Source organism: Eublepharis macularius, chromosome 8, assembly GCF_028583425.1.
Source record: "Eublepharis macularius isolate TG4126 chromosome 8, MPM_Emac_v1.0, whole genome shotgun sequence".
NCBI classification, from domain to species: Eukaryota; Metazoa; Chordata; class Lepidosauria; order Squamata; family Eublepharidae; genus Eublepharis; species Eublepharis macularius.
Window position 1 is genome coordinate 46,660,875 of NC_072797.1, and position 21,080 is coordinate 46,681,954.

Sequence of the window (21,080 nt, forward strand, 5' to 3'; positions counted from 1 at the left end):
TTTGGTGGGATCTGCCTGCTCAAAGTGGGTAAATGACATGCCTTATTTGAACTGTCAGTAACAGATTACTTTCTCCTATACTTGTACATGCATAGAAGGCTTAAAAGAAGCCATCAAAAGTGTAGGCTAGCTTGTGGTCTTGAGATTTCAACCTGGTGCTCTGATTAAGGGCCCCAAATGCTGAGATTGCAACTTGCCAGCCTGAGAGTGAACCACAACATCTCAGTTATGAAGCCATCTGAGAACAGCCAAGGTTTTAGTTAAGTACGGATAGGGAAGCAAGATGGCAGGGCCAGAGATCAGTGTGATACTAGAGTAGATCATTCAGCAATAATATATTCAGTTGTGAAATAACTGAAGACATGATCGGACCCCAGGAATGCTTGGGGAAGGCATTCGTCAAGGCTAGTGTTGTGATGTACAATGCACACGTATGCACATGCTGTTCTTTTCGGGGGGGGGGGGGAGGAAGCTCTATTTATGCTTAACCAAAACTTGCATAGTCCAAAACCCTTTGATCCAACGAGTTTCTCCTCAAGCACATGAAAACTCACACAACAATGAACTCCAAAGAAGACAAGTGTTGGTGGGTGCACACAATGGTAAGAAGCTTACTGGCAATGTGGGACTGATATGACACAACTACATGGTGCACAAGCTGTTACCGGAATTGGTCTCCTTGTGAGTAAGAAAATTTGTGGGGGAATTAGCGAACAAGGAAGACAGCTATGTGAGAGGCCGGTAACTATGGGATCTTGTGTGCCAATGTCTACGAGGATCCATTCCTCTAGAGAACCCTTTCAATAAGGAGGCAGATATTCAACCAAAAAGGTTTTTTTATTTAAAATATTACAGATCAATTGCACACAAAACACACAGCACACACACAGAGAGCTAACTAGAAAAAAAACAGGGAGGAAAGTTGGAGAGAGTTGCAGAGTTGGTTTTATAGTTACCAGGTCCAGAAGATTGAGAGCCAAGCTACAAGTGACGAATTACACTTGCCTGGCAAGTGAACAGACTCACGTGTATTCCTCCCTGTTCACTTGCCATTCACCTGCTCTCCACTTGATCAAGTGGAGAGCAAGTGAATGGCAAGTGAACAGAGAGGAATACACATGAGTCTGTTCATTTGCCAGGCAAGTGTAATTTGTCACTTGTAGCTTGGCTCTGAGGGCCAAGCTACAAATGACAAATGACACTTGAATGGCAAGTGTATTTCTCCCTGTTCACTTGCCCTCCACTCAATCCACTTGCCATTCAAGTGTCATTCGTCACTTGTAGTTTGGCCCTGAGAGTGGCCAAGGGAGAGCATCTTCAGTGACCAGTACTACATGGCAAGAGGGAGAAGGGCTCAGACATGCCATCTGAGGGGGTGTGGAGGGTCCAGAACACACACACTGAGCACATGGCAGGATTGTCATAAATAATGTGTAACATGCCCTAAGGCAGGACTGAGAGTCTCTGCCCTAAGACAATACCTTAATGGTTCTTCCCAGGGTGGGACAAAGGACTGACAAACTGTCTCCAGGTTGGTGAACTGTCTCCATGGTGGGACAATGAACTAGGAAGATTTGATTAGGTCTTCCTGGGAGGGACTATAGGTGTAAAAAGATTATTTGATGACCCATGATGGCTGGATGGGTGAGGCTGCAATAGGAGAGTGGGTAAATGGTAGAATTGGCAGGGTATGTGAATGGATTCATCCAAGTACCTTTGGAGACCTCCATTATTCTATGGTTATGCACAAACTCCTGGGTGTGGGGCTAAGTTAGTCTTACTTCTCTTCTCACATTCCAGTACTTTTCCATCTCCTGCCTAGCCAGGCAGCTTGTCTGTGTTTTAAACACATGAGCATAGGGGCTTATGATATTGCCACATTCATAAGCCTTAATATCGTGAGGGCAAGTATGACCACTTACAAAGTGGGAAAGTCCTCCATTGCCAATCAGCACAGTGTAGAGAAAGAAAAAAAAACCTTGCTTCTTTATGATAGTGACAAAACCAATACATTGTTGCCTTTGAGTCCTGCAGTTATGCCATGTTTCTCTTTGTCTTGTAACTTTGTTTCCACGATGAGGGACAAATCTCTTCACTCTAATCTGTTTAAACCTGAGAGCCTGTCCTTGCACTTTGAGGAAAAGCTCACAAAAAAGGAGGACTAGAAATTTGTTTTCCTTCATAGGAAGGGAAGTGAGGACAGCCCTCCTTTTCCTATTTTTTTTTACTAGTAAAAGTAGGAGATTGGGCAGGTGTCTGGCTGCCAGTTTCCTTTTCCAAATAAAACTATTAGCCCAGAGTTGAATGAAAAAGAAAAAAAGAGAGATCACTAGAAGAAAAGTTGAAAGAAAAGAATCTGACCAGATGTGTCCTTCCTCACGGAATACTTATCTGGAAAGACGTGTGCATGTGCAATTCTGCAATGCACATACCTGCTACTGCCCTGTCATTTAACACCAGGTTAACAGTTTTATCAGAAAAGCCCAAGAAGCCTGAAGATGAAATTCCTCCTGGTGCTCCTTGGTCCACTATCTTTGGAGGATTTCTTTAGTCACAGTGGTGGCTCTGGCACCATGGCACCTAAGCAAAGGAGAGCAGCAGCAGAAGGCCACAGGGTGGGCATGAACCAGCTCTCCTTTAATAATTGCTTTTTCTTTCCAATTTTCACGCTAATCTGCATAACATGAACATTTGCAGCAGCTGGGGGCTCAGAGGCTGCAAGAGACCCCTCCTTCCTCAAACCCACATGGGCACTCCTCACTGCTGACCTTTCCTTGCGTTGTGTGCAAAAGTGCACAGCAAGCGATGGCCATGGTTAGGGCGATGCTGGTGTGAGGGCACCATGCTGTCTACTGCTCCCTCTCAGGTGCAAAGTAAACTTTTGATCCCTATGAGCCACTGAATGCCAATGACATAACCTCATTTCCCAGGAAGTGCTGAAAAAAATGCACTTGTGAGTTTCAGGCGCTCCCTGCCAACAGAGTTAACACTAAGGGCTCAGTCTCTCCTCTTTGGAGCCAATTTTTTGCAGTGTGCAGACAAACTTGCCATTAAGGAAAACAAGATGATGCCAGCTGGTCCTGGCCTGTCTTCACAGCCTCTGCATAGTAAGTACAGAAACAAAACACACACAATTTTCAGCAGGGAGGAGTCGTTACAGCCTCATTTCCTGGATTTGGTTCAGCATCTCAGAAAGTGCTTTAATGAGCTGAATCACTGAGTTCTGTGTGTAATTTCAGACCACTTTTTCCATTATGCTCATCCCTAGATATATGCTCTGTATTTCTTACATGGGAGCAAAGCATAAGTCTATGCACACAGTTGTTCTTGTACCAATCAATTAGACACTCTCATGACCCAATCAGTCTCCAGGCACTGTAGAAGCTCTGAAGAAAGTCCCCTGTGAGTCAGGGTTTTCTTTCTGCTGGATTGCAGAGGAACGGAGTTCCGGGACCTCTTGAAAGTAATCACGTGTCTTCTGCCCCACCCCCTGAACCTGGTCCTCCCTACGCACAGTCCAAGGCACCCAACTTTTCAGGGCAGGCTGACCCTCAGCGGCAGTGAAACAGGAGCAGGCCCCATGGCCCAGCTTGCCAGGGAGGGGCTGCCTCTACCACCGCTTCCTTGAGCACTTCCTTCTGGCTGGAAGCAGAAAGGAGTCTCCTCGCCCGTGAGAGCATGCCGGGCAGTGAAGCAGCAGGCATGGCCAGTCAGCACAGGAGATTTTCTTCCCGGGCAAAGACCAGGCACTGGTGCTTCCCATTCCTGACGCTCCTTCACTCCAGCCCTGTGCCCAGGCAACCCTAGTTCATGGGCTTGCTCAGTCCAGAGCACAACTGACATTGTGGATGCCATCCCCAGCCAGCCAGATGGTGAATCTGCCTGTCCCTTCCTTGTTCCCTGCACTACCCATGTGTCTCGCCTGGAGGCGTTGCTCTGCTCCAGCTGCAGTTTTCCTGCCTTGCTTCCCACTCACCTGCACCTTGGGTGGAGGTGAGGTTTGGGGAGGGGAGGGACTTCAGCAAGGTATAATGCCATAGAGTTAAGGTTGCCAGCTCCAGGTTGGGAAATTCCTGGAGATTTGTGGGATGGAGCATGGAGAAGACAGGATTTGGGTAAAGGAGTGACCACAGCAGGGTATAATACCATGGAGTCCACCCTCCGAAGCAGCCATTTTCTCCAGGGGAACTGATCTCTATGGCCTGTAGATCAGTTGTAATACTGGGAAATCTCCAGCCACCACCTGGAGGCTGGCAAACCTACGAGGAGAGCCTGCGCTGTGTCCACAGAAGGCTGCCCGCACCACCTGCCACACCGACGGGGCATCTGGCTCACTGGTCACCCAGCTGGCCCTCCTGCAACAGCTGCTGGCCGAGGAGTGCGCTGAGCTGATGGAGGCAGTGTGGGCGGCTGCACCAGAGGGCTGCCAGGTAAGGAGCAGGGAGGCGAGTGGGCAGAAATTGCGGCCACACTCTGTGCAATGATGTCACTTCCCAGAAGTGACATTACTGCATGGTCCTGGGAGTGTGTGTGCGCAAAGCGCATGCCTGTGTGGTGCCAGGGGCACCACCTCCTGCAAGGAGTTGGCCCAGGTGCTAGCAAACCACGCCACACCATGCTACTGAGTTCTACTACCTCTTTTCCCAGAAAAAAAAGCCCTGGAGTGGGTGATATCTAGATATCATGGGCAACATTTCAGGAACATCAGCATTGATTTAGTGAGAAATGAACTTTCATAAAACCTTGAAGTAGAATTATAATCAGGAACTCCAGCCAGAACCATGCATTAACTGCCAATTTTTTTCTGGTATGGCCAGAGATATAACCTGGAAAAACTACTTAGGTAGACATACTTTATGTTTATTGTACCCTCTTCCTAGTTTGCAATAGTTTTTTTTTAAAAAAAAATTGCTTTCATTTCTGTGCATGGGGTGGGGGAGTGCACGTGCAAGAAAGAGTGTGTATTTGAAAATATTTCTTCAATTATGGCATCCTATGAATTATATTTTCTTTTATCTTCTTGCATGATATATTAGGGGATTGTAAACCCATCCACGATTTATTGGCTGTAAAATGACAGAGTCAACATTTCACTCAGACAGGATGCACAAAAACAAAGGAGAGAAGAGGAAGCTTTCTATTAGAAATCCAGAGGAGGAACCCTTTGATCCTTTGTCAGAAGGATATTTACATATTTGAACTGGTTTTTTTTAAAACTAAAAACCTAAACTGAGCAAAATAAAAATGATTGAAGTCATTAGCCGTCTCTGAATGAATAGCCAGACAGTAAATTCCATAGCACTTTAATGCTGATAATCAGGGCTTGCCGAAATCAATATTCTGTCCTTAGTATTCTGGGTGAACACTGAGTGCTTCGGTACTCAATTTACAGCTCATTTTCAATATTATCATTTCTTGTTGGCTACTGCACATTGTTGCTTGTTGAGCACTTTATTTTAAATGACCTCTCTTTTTTAATTCATTGCACAGTCACCTCTGCAGCTCTTGTTCGTAAATGTAAATCATCATTAACAGCTTTTACATTTCTAAACAATCCTTTAGCTTATTCTAAGAATACGACTCAAGTTACTTTGGTTCCATTATGAATTAGAATACAGCCACTCTAGACCATAGATGCAAGTACTGTTCCTGTAAAATCTATATGTTTGCTATTGATAGCCAATGTATATGCATGACTGTGGCTGTCTGTAATGTCACCACAACATCATTAATGTTCCATGATGTGGTTGTATAGATGAAAGTACTTTAGCTTATGAATTAGGGCAAAAGGCTATAATATTGGGCTGTAAATGGGGGTGACCAAGCAAAAACAAAAGGTTGATTCAGGCTGGGGTTGTATGTCATTTAAAACATGATACAGAATAATTTGTATTAGAAGCAAAGTTAGTTATATTATGAAATGAATCTGATTTCAGGATTGTGAAACACAATCCTGGATTTAACTTCTTCTCTCATCCCCTCCCTTCCTGTCTCATTACATTGTTTTCAGAAAATTGATTTTATATATATGTTAGAAATTTGAGGATCATCCACACTTTGCAGTCCTTCAAATTTTTATTAGAATAGGTGGCTCCCCCACAACAGACTTATTCTAAACAAATGAAAGAAGAAATGAATCATTTAGTTAGTCATGTCACCTTGTGGCCTATATATGCAAAGATATTCATGACTAATTCTTCTACAGAAAATGTTTCTTAAATTTATATATTATCTTATCAGCAACATTTCACTTATTTTTGCTGTTTCCTTTCCCTTGCAGTTATTTTTGATGGTTTCTTCACAATAGGGATGTGCATAATGGGAAAAAAGAGCCAAAAATACACACAGAAACCAACAGTTTGGTTTGTTAAAGCACCTTCTGGAACATGCAATCAAGTCCAGGAAATGAGGCTGTAACAACTTCCCACCTCCAAAAAGTTTGTTTTGTTTTGTTACTTACCATGCAGAGGCCGTGCAAACAGGCCAGGCGTCAGTTTTCCTTATCGCCAAGTCTGTCTGCACATGGAAGCAATTGGCTCTAAAGGACTGAGCCCTTAGTGTTAACTCCATTGGCAGGAAGGGGATGTGTGCAACATGCATGAGTGCATTTTTTCAGTGCTTCCTGGACAATGTGATGACAGCATTGGCATTCAGTTGCTTGTAGGGATCAAAGGTTTGCTTTGTTCCAAGGAGGGGAGCAGCAGACAGCATGGTGCCATCAGTGCCAGCATCACCATCACCGTTGCCATCCATTTCTGTGCAGTTTTACACCCAATGCAAGGAAAGGCCAGCCCAGCAACATCGTTGTGGGCATGCACATGTGAGTTTGAGGAGGGAGGATCTCCTTCCGCCTTTGATTCACTGACTGCCACAGAGGCTCATGTTATGCAGATTAGGGTGAAAATTGGAAAGGAAAATCTGTTCTTAAGGGAGAGCCAGGAGGTCCCAGGCATGTGGAGCTGGTTCATGCCCTTCAGTGGCTTTCTGTTGCTACTGTTCTTAGCTCAGGTGCCAAGGTGGCAGGGCTACCATTGTGACTAAAGAAGTCCTCCAAAGATAGTGAGTCAAGGAGCACCAGGAGGAATTTCATTTGGCCCAGAAAGCCAAATCTTTCCAGATCAGTATTCCATATGGAAGGACCAATCTGAGGCACTCATTCAGTTCTGCCTGCCTCTTTGTCTTCTTCATTCAACTTAGAGTTAACAGTATATTCAAAGAGGAAAGCTGTCCACTTTCCCTCATTTACTAGAAAAATAGGGGGAAAGAGTGCCAACCTCCCTCTACTTCCCTTTCCATGAAGAAAAAATGAACCGCTTGTCCTCCCATACTGTGAGCTTTTACACACAGTGCAAGGTCAGGCCTGTGGCTGGTGGGTTTAAACAGGGAGTCCTTGGCTGCTTCAAAACAGATTAGGGTGAGGACGATTGTCCTTCCCCTCATCATGGACAAGCCTCAGGGAGAAGAGCAAGAGTCAAGTAGCACCTATAAGTCTAATAAAATTTGTGGCACGGTATGAGCTTTTGTTTATCTGAAGAAGTGAGCTGTGACTCATGAAAGCTACCCATCTTGATCTAAGACATAGAGAAACATGGCATAACAGCAAGCCTTAAAGGAACTTGTTGGCTTTGTCACTATCATAAAGCAGCAATGTGTTTTTTAAAAATTTTTTTGCTGCACTGTGCTGGTTGGCCAAGTTCTTTCGTGCTCATGCACCATTGAGGTGTCGTGCCAGCACCACTCTCCCAGTTTTCCATCATTGTGTGCACCTGCCAATACTCACCTCCTTTGGGGTCCACAGTTCTTTGAATTTCCATGTGCTTGATGAGAAACTTGCTGAATCAACGGGTTTTTGGATGATATGGGTTTTGGTTAAGTATGAATAGAGCCTCGTTTCCCCAATGCCCGCCCCCTGAAAAGAAGAGTGTGTGCATACGCAGCTGCCCAATTTGCATTGATGCGTGCCTTCCCCAAGCATTTCTTGGGGTCCATAAACACAGAACCCCATTGTTGTATGCTCTCTCAGGCTCAGTGGGTCAGTGGTTTAGAGGGAGGAGTGTGTTCTGTGTGATTTTCATGCTGTTGCATGCAAAAACAAATGTCCCAGAGCCTCATTTCTCCACTCCCCTGAAAAGAACAGCATGCATTGTGCATGTAACACAAATGGATCAGATCTGAGCCGGCACCTCCCCCAGCCAGAACAAACAGTAATGGAATGGAATTACCACAGAACACTATTATTCCGAATACCCTAGAACGAAAACAGAAATGGAAATTTCCTTGGGAAGGGAGGAGAGATCAGTGAAGGGATGGCAAGCAAAACATAAAAGTCTTCACCTGCTTGCAGAAGACAGCAAAGGGACAGGCAAATCTCTGTGAACAGAGAATTTAAGAGGTTTGGTGCCACTACTGAGAAGCATGTAAATTAGGTGCTTCAACCTTTTTAGGTTGGCAAGGACCCTGAGACACTTATTCATTGGGAAGCTAAGTAAATTAGATACTACAGGTGAGCTGCCTGCGGAGGGAACTCTCTTCGTGTTGAGAATCATCACCTGAAGTGGTACACTGACCAGTATAAGGGAAGGATAACAATGAACAGCATCTCTCAGCATTTTTTGGTTTATAGACAAGGCATGGCTTCAGTACAGTGGTTCTGCCCTAATGCTGGAGAACTCATTGCTAACTTCTTAGGGAATGCAAACTAATACAAGGGAAATAGTTAATAAATTGTCATTCAACTATTTTATAATTTTAAAAACCTTAGCTTAACTCACATTTTTCCTAGCATCAGTTTAGAGACTTAAGAACACATGTTAACTTCTTTGGCTCACGACTAACTTCAGATTTCTCTTCATTTTATCAATATGATGTCCTCAAACCTTCTTGATATAACATTGTTATAGGATGGGAATTTCTCTTTTTCCAAAATTCACTTTTTTAGTTATAGCCATTGATTCCTCTTATTCTCTTTTTTCGTCTTTTAAAAGAGGGATTCCTCTTTGAAGAAAAATCAATGGACCCTTTTTTAACTTCAGCCTTTGCAATTGTTTCATGTTACATGCCACAGTATATGTAAGCAAGAGGATACGAATGTTTGTGAAGATATTGCTTGTTTCTGAGAATCTACAGAGTGAAATTATAAAATTTTGCAGAACCTCCCTTGCCACCTCTCTAATCTTTTAATTTTTATTTGCTCGAAATGGAATTGGTTCAAAACAGACTCCCAGTTCCTAATAAGAGGGAAATAAACAGATTATTGGATTTCAGGTAAAAAATGGGTATTTAGGAATTAAGAGAATTCCTCTCAACAATGCTACTTCTTGATTAAGAGGGGAAAGTGTTTTTCTGATATACTGGATAAATGCAGACATTTTTTCTCCTGAATGTAATATGAAGATCATAGACTGTGAACCTAAAGTGTAAATTCACAAGACACAGTGATGTCCATTGACTTACATGGCTCTATTAATCAGATAACTTAATGGAGGATAAAACATTCATGTTCAGTAGCAGTGTAACCCTGAAATAAGTTTTTGGGGCATTAACAATGGGGAAGGGCTATCATGCCATGCTTCAGGGCATGCTTGTGGATGCTCAGTCTTCTGAAACAAGATGCTCGGCTAGGTAAACCTTTCCTCTGATTCAACAGGTATCTTCTTAAACATCAAAAGTAACAATTTTATTTAGAAACCTGATTACTTTTTAAAATATAAACTAATATTCATGTTTATTTTTGTACTATCTATTAATGCTTGACATTGGCACACTGATGGTCTTTGTAAGGAATAAAGATTCTTGGAAACTGTAGTTTGATGAATGTTTGATAGTTTTCTTCAACCCCCCCCCATCCCACTTCTAAACATACTGAATCCAAAGAAGCATGAGTAAAGTTCTGATCATAGAATGGCTATTTTCCTACCTGTCTTCTGTAGCCTACTGAGCTACTCAAAAACTGTTTCTTAAGCTCAAGTGATCCTCAGAAACAGCTTAGAATGCTAATCAGAGGACTCCAAATTCAGCAGGAAATCCACAGAAATTCTTGATCCTGCTTGCACAAGCATTTAATTTGTGCAATAGCTACTTTGTTCCCACTCATAGATTTGCTAGTTAATCCCACTGACATTGATCAGATTTAGAACTGTATCCCAAGAACACAACCCACTAGTCATTTCCATGTACTTTCATTTGATTTCAGTTGGACTTTCATAGGAGATTTTCCTGGGTAGTGTTACTAGTTTTTCCACAAAATGTTTTATTTTTAGTTTCTTTTCCTATTGGCTGACTTCATTATATATATGTGTGTGTACTCAGAGAAAATATGTAATAGCATTTGAAGATGCAGTATAATTTTCCTCACACCTATTTGCTACACTTTTAATTCATATCTGTTGAAGTTTTGTTCATTTTCCTTCTAAATGAGGGCTTGGATGTAGACTGGGATAAATACAATGTATCCAGATATGTCCTTGATAAAGACCTATAATTCCTTTTATATTGTAGATAGGGGGAGAGTAGGAATGGCTGACCTTTTGAACTCTGAGGGTTTCTGTCAATCTAAGTTCACTGTTACTCTGATCTCTTCTTCTGATGAAAATACTGAGGTTCAGTAATTTTAACTCTTTTATACTAGCCTGAATGAGGAATGTGTGTCTTACTTTTAAGTTTGTTTTGGGTACTGTTGGCCATTTTCTTAATTTCTGCTGTGAGCTGATCCAGATCATCTTTTGTCTCTGCAGAACACAAGCAAAAATATCCACATTGGGAGGTGTAAGAACAGCAGTAAATATCCCCCACACCCCTAAACCAGCACCCTTCAGCTGGTCAGAAAGATAAGGGGGCAGGAGGTGTCTATTCATTCCGTTTCATCCCACTATCACCCATCAAGGCACTCAGGAAAGCATTCAAGGTTCTCCTTCACAATATCCTCACAACAGCCCTGTATGGAAGATTAAACTGACAGACTAATAACACACTTTGTAAACCTCTGAGTGGGTATTAAGTTGTCCTGAAGGGTGGAATATAAATCAAATATTGTTGCTGTTGTTGCTATTAACTACACTCTGTGCAGAAGAGGCAACTGTGCATTCTTATTCTTGTAAACGGAAGTTGGAACTAATATAATGTAGTTGTGCCATTAACAGGTGTTAGATCTATAACAATACATAATAATGTTTATCTGCATGCTGTGAAAAGCCTGGCTGCTGGTTTATGTTCATTATGCTTCTGTTAAAGGCACAAGGGCACCCCAGGCCAGTTTCTTCTGGTCAGTTCATCATGCACAACACAATCCAAAAAAGCAAGTGGAGAAAACTAAGGCTGACATTTGACCTCAGTCTCACAACCTATTATTTTGACTGAATACTATAATGCTCCTTACTCTGAAAATTTAAGTTTTGCATTAAAACATGCAACAAAAGCTACAAAAAGGACAACACTGTAAACCAGGATTAAAGAAATACCAATATAGAAGCATTACATCCATACAGAAGTAAAAGAACAGTTTTAAGAAATGCTTAATGGTCTAAATAAAAAAGGTTTTCATCTATCACTTAAACTCTAGTAAGAATGCTGCTTCATAAACCTTAAAAAACAGTTGGGCATCCAAAGATGAAATTCTGATCTAATGGCACCCCCAGGCTATGAATCTGGTCTTTTGGGAAGAATAAAATCCCATCTCAAACAGGTCTCGTAAGCAACCACCTTGTCCTGGTGAACTCTCCTAAATAACAGACATTAAGTTTTTTCCTCAGTCATAACTTGAGAATAGCCATCTTTTCAACTGGAGCTATACCTTGAACAGTAGTGTGCCTTGCAGGAATTAGCAATTGAAGCTTTTCATAAAATGGAGATAAATGGTTTCACCCATTCATGGCTTCAGATCATATAACTGTCAGGTTGAAAAGTTAGCAACACTACATAGTTCCTGTGCCTTTAACAGCTTTGAAAGAAACAGAAATCCAGAAGCTGTCTATTACTATATTTGCATATTGAGAGACTTTCACTTCTTGAATTAATTCCAATATATTATCTATTTATTTTACTTAAAGTATTTATATCCCGTATTCCCAACCAATAGCTGAGCTAAGGCAGCTTACAAACATTCTACCTGCCCTTCACATATCTCTTATTGAGTCATAGAAGCCATACCAGAAAAATGAATGTCAACCCTAGCTTAAACCTTGCTAATATATTTAAAGAAAGCTGCCTAACAACACACACCTAGATCATACTTCAAAAAACTTGCTATAATCAAGTTGTGTGCCTCTATTGTTTTAGCTATATTTAATGGAAAAGTGACCAGCCTCTGTGTGGATAATGAAAACAGAAAAAACAAGCTGCCAATGAAAAGATAGTTTTCCAGTGTGTAAAAGTTGCCTAACCAACCTTCCAAGAGCAGAGAAAATGTGGAAAGGGAGAGGGGGGAGGGATTTCCAAATTATCTTGACTCATGATTTCTGATAGTTTGCTGAGCTACTTCTGTTGAAGAGGGCTAATAGACCATCTGATGAAATCTTGAAAAATAAATATTTATTTATTACAGGAGGGGAAAGAGAATATGTTTCTTTGTCAGGCTAAGACACATGATTGTGATTGTCTCTGTCCACTTTGAATGACCAACAGCCAGGGAGGGACAGAACAACTACAGGAGTCACCAGGTGGTAGAAGTTATTATTTTAAAAAATTATTATCCACTAGAGGGAGATAACATAAGGAGACAAATTTAAGAATCACCTAGGCTTTCAGAAACAATAATAAGTGAGTCCACAGTGGGGCCAGAAAATACATTCAGGAATGGATAATACAAAAGGATATAAACAAAGAGAAGTTTTATCAGAGATCAAAAACTGAGGAACATCCTGTGGAAGGATGAAAAATAAAAGAAGCATTTCATAAGAATGCATGTCTTGACCAGGGGAGAAAACCTTCAGAAAGAACAGAGTAACCTTGTCTAAGCGCTCACAGTAGGATGATTTATTTTTCCACCTTTGACATATTACTGTAGTAGGCCAATATATTTGCTAAAAAGAAAAAAATCACTTGAACTCAGAAAATCTCTTTTTTTATGGAGGGACAAGCCAAAACCTAAATAGGGAAGAAGGTCTGGTAAACACAATCTGGTATATGGATTGTGCTGGGCTGTTTTTTGATAGATACAAAATATTTTGACTAGTCTATTTTATTATTGTATTTCCATCCTGCCTATCTCCCTCTTGGGAACTCAAGATGGAGTATAAGCCATTATACAGCCTCTGATCAATCATAAAAACCTTCAGTATACCTAATACTGAAATTAGGCACTAGATGGCCAGTCCTTTAAAATAAAATAAAGCTTAACAATATGCCTTTATATAATTTTTGAAAATTTAACAAAATGGGGGCCCCTGATAGGCTATTACATAAAACAGGGACTTGGTACAACCAAAAAAGCTATGCTAAGAGTCATAGGAACTGCCCTGACAAAATCCGTATATGATAGGGACTGTAATAATTATTGCAGTTGGATAGGATTAAGCAAAAAAAGCTGGCTGGGTCCAACTGATGGTCATCAAGTGACAGGAACAAGTTTAATTTCTGCATGTGAGCTTAGTAACACAGAAGTCTCAGTAAAATATTGATAACATTAAAATATGGATTCAAAATGCTGAAATGATAAGCATACAACATGGTCCTCGAGTTCTCCCATGTGTATTTGAGAAGAAGGTATGAAATAATTTAGGCTATTTTCTTGGGGGAAAACATACTATTTCAAGTCAGAATTTTACTACATAATTGAGTGTGTTCCAGACGACCCACCGGTTATCCCAGAGCGCAGGCGTGGAAGTGCACCCCTAAGGGATAAGAGGGGAGTCACTCCGCACCGCAGCAGCCCTGATATGGGTGGCTGCTGGGTGGAGGAGCCCTTCAGGCTGCCTGGAACCCCCCCCCCACACACACCCCAATGGCAGCAGCCCTGATCCAGCAGGTTGCCAGGCAGAGGAGCCCTTCAGGCCACCTAGTACCCCTCCCCAGCCAGGCTGCCCTGCCTTCCCTCCCCATCCCAGATCAGGGTGCTGGGGAGGGAGCAATGTCCAGCCCTGCCCCCTGACCCTTTCTAGAGCCTGTTCTATTTTTTGCTACAAGGGGCTTTATTGCTAGTAGTCAAATAAGTACAAAAGCATGAATGTGTGTGGGAGACTTTATATTAGTATTGAAGTGTTTGTGTTGGAAATATGGGTATTTTGAATAGAAGACTCCTGTAGAAACATATCACAAGACTCTTGCTATTCACTGAACATTCCATAGATAGGTTGGTAAAACCAATTCTGATATGTGTAATGTGTTAAACTTATAAAGAATGCAAGATAGAAAGCTTTCCAGGAATAATAAAACCATAAGGGATCTCCGAACTGACTATGATCCTTGCACAACTGCAGCAGCATTGATTTTCTGAAGGGAATTCTAGCAACAAGAAGAAAGAAACAAGTGTGTTAGAAAAAATGGCTTAGAGCACTGGTTTCTTTGATTTTTATGGCCCTCTTCCAACGGCAATGAATAAAACACCTCCAAAATATTGTACAGAGTTCTGCAACAGAGGGCACTGCTAACACTAAAATGGTTTCAATGTCAACCATGAAAGTAAAAGGCTCTTACACACATACTCAGTCTCTGAAGAGGTCCTTTTAAAGCATTCTATGAGATAACACAGATTAGAACATTAGTGCAAGATTTTAGTGAATATTATTGAGAAATGATGTTTGGATTTTTTTCTACAAATATTTGCTGAAAAGAAGGAAATTAAACTCCAAAATACTGGGACATAAAAAGCACTCTTCTTAGAAGATGTATAGGGTTAAAATTGCTACAGTAAAGGTAAGAAAAAATAATTAAAAATTTATGATATATGATAAAGATGGGACAATTTGGAAAATATATACAGAACAGTGTGGTTTAATACTCTTTCCTTCTCTTAAGAAAGCCATAAAATTTTGTGAGAGGGGAGGCTAAGATATCTTTATAGTTTTCTCAATGTTCTCATCAGCTACAATTCTCAGGATTCTTTTATGCAAGGTTTGAAAGTTGTATTAGAATAAAATTGATAATAAACTTGTAGTGCAGTTACATTTTTACTATAGCTGTCAGTAATAATGCTGTTACAGATCTCTGATGTAAGAGAAACTGCATTTACTCTTAAAAGACTACCCGAGTCTTACCTTTTTAAAGTCTTTTTACGATTTCATCTTTGTAAGGTTACATGTTTGAACTTAAAAAAAAACAGCCAAATTTATAAGAGAAAAATAATCATGAGTTAGTGGAATTGTATCTTCTAAGAAAAAACTTGTTGCATGGGCATGCTGGAAACTTGTCCAATACCATACACTAGAAGTGTCTGCAGCATATGAGCATAAAAGAACGATGCTGCTCTCTTATATTAGCCACTGAAATTTGGTGGTTTCCTTGTTTCTGTTCTGGTCTTGCTGCTTGGGACCCATAGCATCCTCAATGGCAGGATGAGTCAGTGTAATACTTAACAGAACTTTTATTAACAAGCCCATTGCTTTATGAATAATGCTATTGCATAAGTCTTCTCATGCTCTCGGAACTTTTAAGCTCTGAATGCTCTTGTGGACCATTTAAAGCACTGGAATGTGCTATTTCTAGACTTGCACTACAGAAATAGGTTTCACACCATTTAGTTTCATTATCCATATATTTGCTTCCCATCGGCTGCCTTGTGACTTTCTAAAAAAGAGCCTTAAAGTGAATTGAAGGAGTCTTTTCTGTTCTTTTTCTAATTGGAAACCAGGCTACTTTTTCTGCCTCATAGAAGTATCTTTTGTTTCTTTATGCATGTGAAGACATTGAATCAAAGGTAAACATCTGGAAAAGATAATCAACTTGAAATTATTCTGTGTTGCAATCATCATTTTCATTCGTACCTCTCTTCCCATAAGCTTGGGAAAGGCAGAGTCTTTCAACCAACAGAAGAGCATTGGCTCTCTAGAAGATATTTAACAATTAGGGAGGTTTAATAGCAATTAATGCAACCTTGAATATGTTGATAAGTGTAGGAGGGAAATTATTTTTTTTTCTCATATAAATGAAAAATTATCTGCCTTTTGCTATCCTGACTTTGAATGATTCATTTTTGAATGTCACATTCTCCCCTATACTATAGGCTTTCCTTTCATGTCAAAAGGAAAAACTTTTGTCTCCAAAATTTTAATGTGTTTGGATAAGAAATGACAGATCTTTATTCACATTAAAATTAAATGAGACATTACTTTTAAGAATACCACTTTTGCCAGTCCGTACAAAGGAGTTACTGATTTGACAATTTTGTATCTGGTACTTTCCTATCAAGGTGAGGAGGAAGGGCTTAAGAATAAGGTGCAGAGGTGTCAAGTTTGCTCTAGTTTACCTAAAATAAAATAAAATAAAATAAAATAAAATAAAATAAAATAAAATAAAATAAAATAAAATAAAATAAAATAAAATAAAATAAAATAAAATAAAATAAAATAAAATGTATACCCTGCTTTTCTCTCTAATGGGGATCTAAATTAGGATAATTCTCTTCTACTTTATACTCACAACAACTCTAAGATAGATTAAGCAGACAGACAATGACTGGCCCTAGGTCATCCAGTGAGTTTCCATGGCAGAGTGGGAATTTAAACCTGGAGACTTTTCACACTCTCACTTTACAGCATATCCGTACCTGATTCGCATCTCCTGTTTGCAAAGGTTTCATACTTGGAAGCTAGTCATGGGATGTGATGCTGCTCTTTCCCCCCATTGTCCCAATTTTTCTCTCTGTGGACATATCCTGATGTTAATTTTTTCATCAGCTGCCCAGTTGGGGCAGACTCGATTAATGCCAATGTGAATGTTTTGCAGCGCTCTCCCCCCACCTTTCCCCTGGGAGCTGATTGGTTTGTGTGGAATTCACCACATCCACCAAACTCAGCTCTCTGAACTCTTCTTTGCTGCCATTTTTTTTTGCCCACTTTGCAGCCCTACTGACAACCACTCACTCCCACCCGACTTCTGTGGTAAGGCAGGACTTCAATTTATACAGCATTTTTTTAAAAACTCTGAGCATATGCAGTAATGTTCCTGCATTACATCTTTGGACAGATAAGCCTCTCCCCGTGCCACCCCTTCAACTCTCCACCCCACCCCACTCTTCCTAGGGTAAAGCAGGACTTGCCTCCCCAGGGGTAAGGCACAGTGAGGAGGAGCAGACTCATACCCACCCCTGGCTCAGCTGAGATGCGCCGAGCTTGGGCTTGGCTGGAACGGCTGCTCTCGTGCTTCACAGACTCACTGCGGAGCACAAGAGTGGCCTGGCTGCGGAGCACAAGAGTGGCCATCCCAGCCAAGCCCTGGCTCAACATGTCCATTTTGGATTATTGTGCTATTGTAATCCAAAATGCTGGGTTTTTTTTCCTGCAATACAGGTGGTGCTGTTACAGGTTGGGGACTGTCCATCTAATTAAACGTTTTAAACTTTTTTGCATTTTTCAACAATGCTGAGATTTCTTTGTGTGGTCCCATTTTGTCTATCTGTATTTTTAATTAAGGGGGATCCATGGCTGCTATATTTATGATGAAATTACAGTAAGTGGTTCTCATTCAGGATCTTGTGTAAAACCAGTGATAGGCATTGAACACTGGTGAATTCTAACTCAGTCAAGCCCTGGTAATTAATGTTAGTCTATAATTAACTTGGAGCAGCAACTGCTAAAGAGAAGAGGAAGTACATCAAGCCCATTTATTTCTGAGTGCACCATATATCAACCTGTATAAATGCTATGGTTAGTGATCTAGGGAGAACTCAGACCTTTCAGAGAGCCAATCTAGGCATCCTTTCAATGCAGAACATATTGGTGGGTGCTACAAAGCCTTATTCCCAGGCTATAGACATTCAGACTAGCAGCTGCCACAGGGGTTACCAAATTCATCCAGCCTAGGGTTGGTAGGTCCCCTTACCCTCCAAGAAGGAGATGGGAGATCCGGCACTTACTGCAATGGTGCTTTGTGCATGTGCGTTCCCAGCCTGCATGATGATGCTACTTCTGGGAAGTGATATGTGCCATGTGCTGTCCCTGGGAGCACTCTTGCACTCCTCAACAGGCCAAATTGGGCCAGATTTGGCCTGAATCAGGCCTCTGTGGTGCGAGGGAGCACTGTCGAGGCAGCACGATGAGACCTGGAGAGCTCCTGCAATCTGCAGCAGCCCAATTCAGGCTGAATCAGGCCACTGCAGAGTGAGTGAATGCTGCTGGGGTGGTGCGGCAGGCCTTGGAGCACCCCTGTGCTTTGCAGTTCCATTGCTGGGGTGGCGCGATGAGCCCTGGAGTGCCCCTGCATGCCACAGTGGCCTGATTTGCACCAGGAGTGTGCAGGAGTGCGCTACCCAGGAGGGTGCCCCAGGAGGTGTGTTCTCCCACCTTTCCCCCTGCTGGCCAGGTAAGTGGGAGTTAGGGTTGCCATGTCTCTTCACTCTCCCAGTGGGAGATCAGGATGCTAACTCCTACCTCCTATTTTCCCCCTCAGGTGTGCACTCTCAGCTGGTGCAATGACATCACTTCCAGGAAGTGACATCATCATGCAGGTCAAAGAGCGGCCCAGGAGTGCTCCTGCATTTGTCCAAGGGATGAATACCCCCCATGGGGCCTAATTTGGCAGAAAAGGGCCTGCTGCAGGGCATGGCAGTGCACTGAGCCACCCGGGAGTACACTGCACCACCGGAGGCACCCCTGGGGGCATGCCCCTTGTTGGCCAGGTAAGTGGGGGAGGGGTGGGAGCAGGGGATCCCGCACTCCCAGAAGGGGACTGGCAACCCTAATTCAGCCTCTTCTAAATAGACTATATATTGATCTGCAGACTGGCTGTGTTCGGACTCAAGAACTGAATTGAGAGTTCTCATCTATGGCCGAATCCACACGTCTCAAGTTTTCCGCTTTTTTCACGCCCATTATTCGCTCCTCAGAGGGCTGTTCACATACTTTTACCTCAATCCCACCATTCTCTCGCATCTTTCGTGTTGCGCCTCAGATGAATTTGCATTCAAACACTTCTTTTGCGCAGTTCCCACCATGGATGTGGACAAATAGAAGTATTTCACAAGGAGACCACCCCCTTCAAACCACCCCACTTCCATGTTTGCAGCCTTTCCGGAACACCATCCCTCTTTGCCGTGCAATTATCAAGCTTTTCCACTCTCTCCGCAGCATACCTGCCTGCCCTTTCCCTTTTTTTAAAAAAAGGGGACTTTCCCAGCATTGTTGCACAATCCCGGCCATAAATCTTAATCGGGGTGCTCCAAAATCCCCGCAGAGACATCAAGGGGTGGCATCATTTCCATTTCCGTGTCATTTTTAGGATGCCGGACAGTCGGAAATATCGGTGGCTGTTAAAATTAATTTTTTTTAACTGTTGAAATTACCGTTATAGTGGAAATCCATCATTCTAACATTATATTCAAGCGTCAAATAATTAGTCTGCCTGTTTGGAGAGTTTGGATCACCCCCACCTTAAATAGTTCAAATTAACCTGCCAGAATAATGGTCCAATGGATTTCAAAGAAGAAGGCATAGAATAACATTAACCAATCATAGGCATCATAGGGGTGTGGCCTCGCCATAGCAATTTACCAAAAAAACGCTATAGCAGAAATCTGATGAAAAAAATGAAAAAAAATGAACGTGATGTCATCATCGGCGATGTCGGATCTAAACCCGCCCCATATCGCGCGATTCTACCAGGGATCCAGGCCTGACCAGAGTTATCTGGAACAATCTCATTATAGGGGGTGACCAACAGTCAGTAGCAGCCACACAGAAATCCCACATATCATGAGTGACCCAGGGAGCAGGAACCCCAAGGCTATGAGGGTCAAGATTTATAACAAACTCTGAAATGACTGGCCCCAGGAGGATGAGAAGAATAAAAAAGCCACCAGATAGATTAACATTGTTGTGAGTGTGGTGATGTTTCTTTATTGTATAGTTATTTTAACATGGGGAAAAGTCTTTGTTTTAGTTTCACTTTTCAGTTGTTATTTTGGCTGCTCTTTGGGGACAGTTATGGCATAGCAGGACACAGACTAGTCCACGCTTATGTTCCAATAAACTTCTGTATTGTTTTGGTACCAAGTATTGTGGAGTTATTACAAAACTCATTCATTTTGTTGTGAAACAAAGGTGTGGGTATGAATCAGTTGTGGGGGAAGGGATCGGGTGAAGGAGAAGTAGTAGAAATTACCTCAGATTCCTATTCTACCTCCACAGGCTACCAAAGGGAAAGTATTCCTGACAGAATGTGTACTCTGACATAAAACAAGATGGTGGTCAAGAGAGGTGTGTTTAAATTGTTTATTTTCAAGTATGTGAGTATATGTACAACTAAGACATTTACAGAGTCCAAATTCTCTTTTCTCTCCTTTATCCATTTCCCTTCAAAAGCCTGCACTTTCTATGCCCTGAGTTCAAATAACTTCGTATATTTTTTCTTAATTCAGTAAGCTTATATCAGTTCTTTAGCAGCATCCCAGACACTTCTACCACTGATTCTCAACAGGGAATTTACAGTCAAAACCAACCAAACAAAAAGCTTCTTGGTATCATCAAGGAATGCAAACCAAATGAACAAACCAAATATTGACTTCTTCCAAATGTGAGAATTATCAAAACAAAAAGTCTCAAGAGTTCACTGAATTGGCATGTATTCATCACAATGGACTTTGCCTCTCTTGACTGTAGATCAAGAATTTATTTCTGGATGTTCCTGCCGGTCAAAAGCACTTATTGAATTTCAAAAATGAGCACATCTGGGGTAAAAAATTTTACTCCAGCCCACTCCTTGTTATTTTAGATACCTGTTTGCAGAGGGTATTTTTTCCCATAAGATACATTAGCAACAAGTGATGTTCATGCTACCACTTCTAACTTGTACCACTTCATTTGACCTCATGTGTATATCAGGCTTCACTGTCCATATAATTAATTATATTTTTGAAAAACAGATTTCAGTCATTTTATTCAGCCTTTTTTTTAAAATGACATTTGGGAGGACTGGATGTGATCAATAAAAAAACC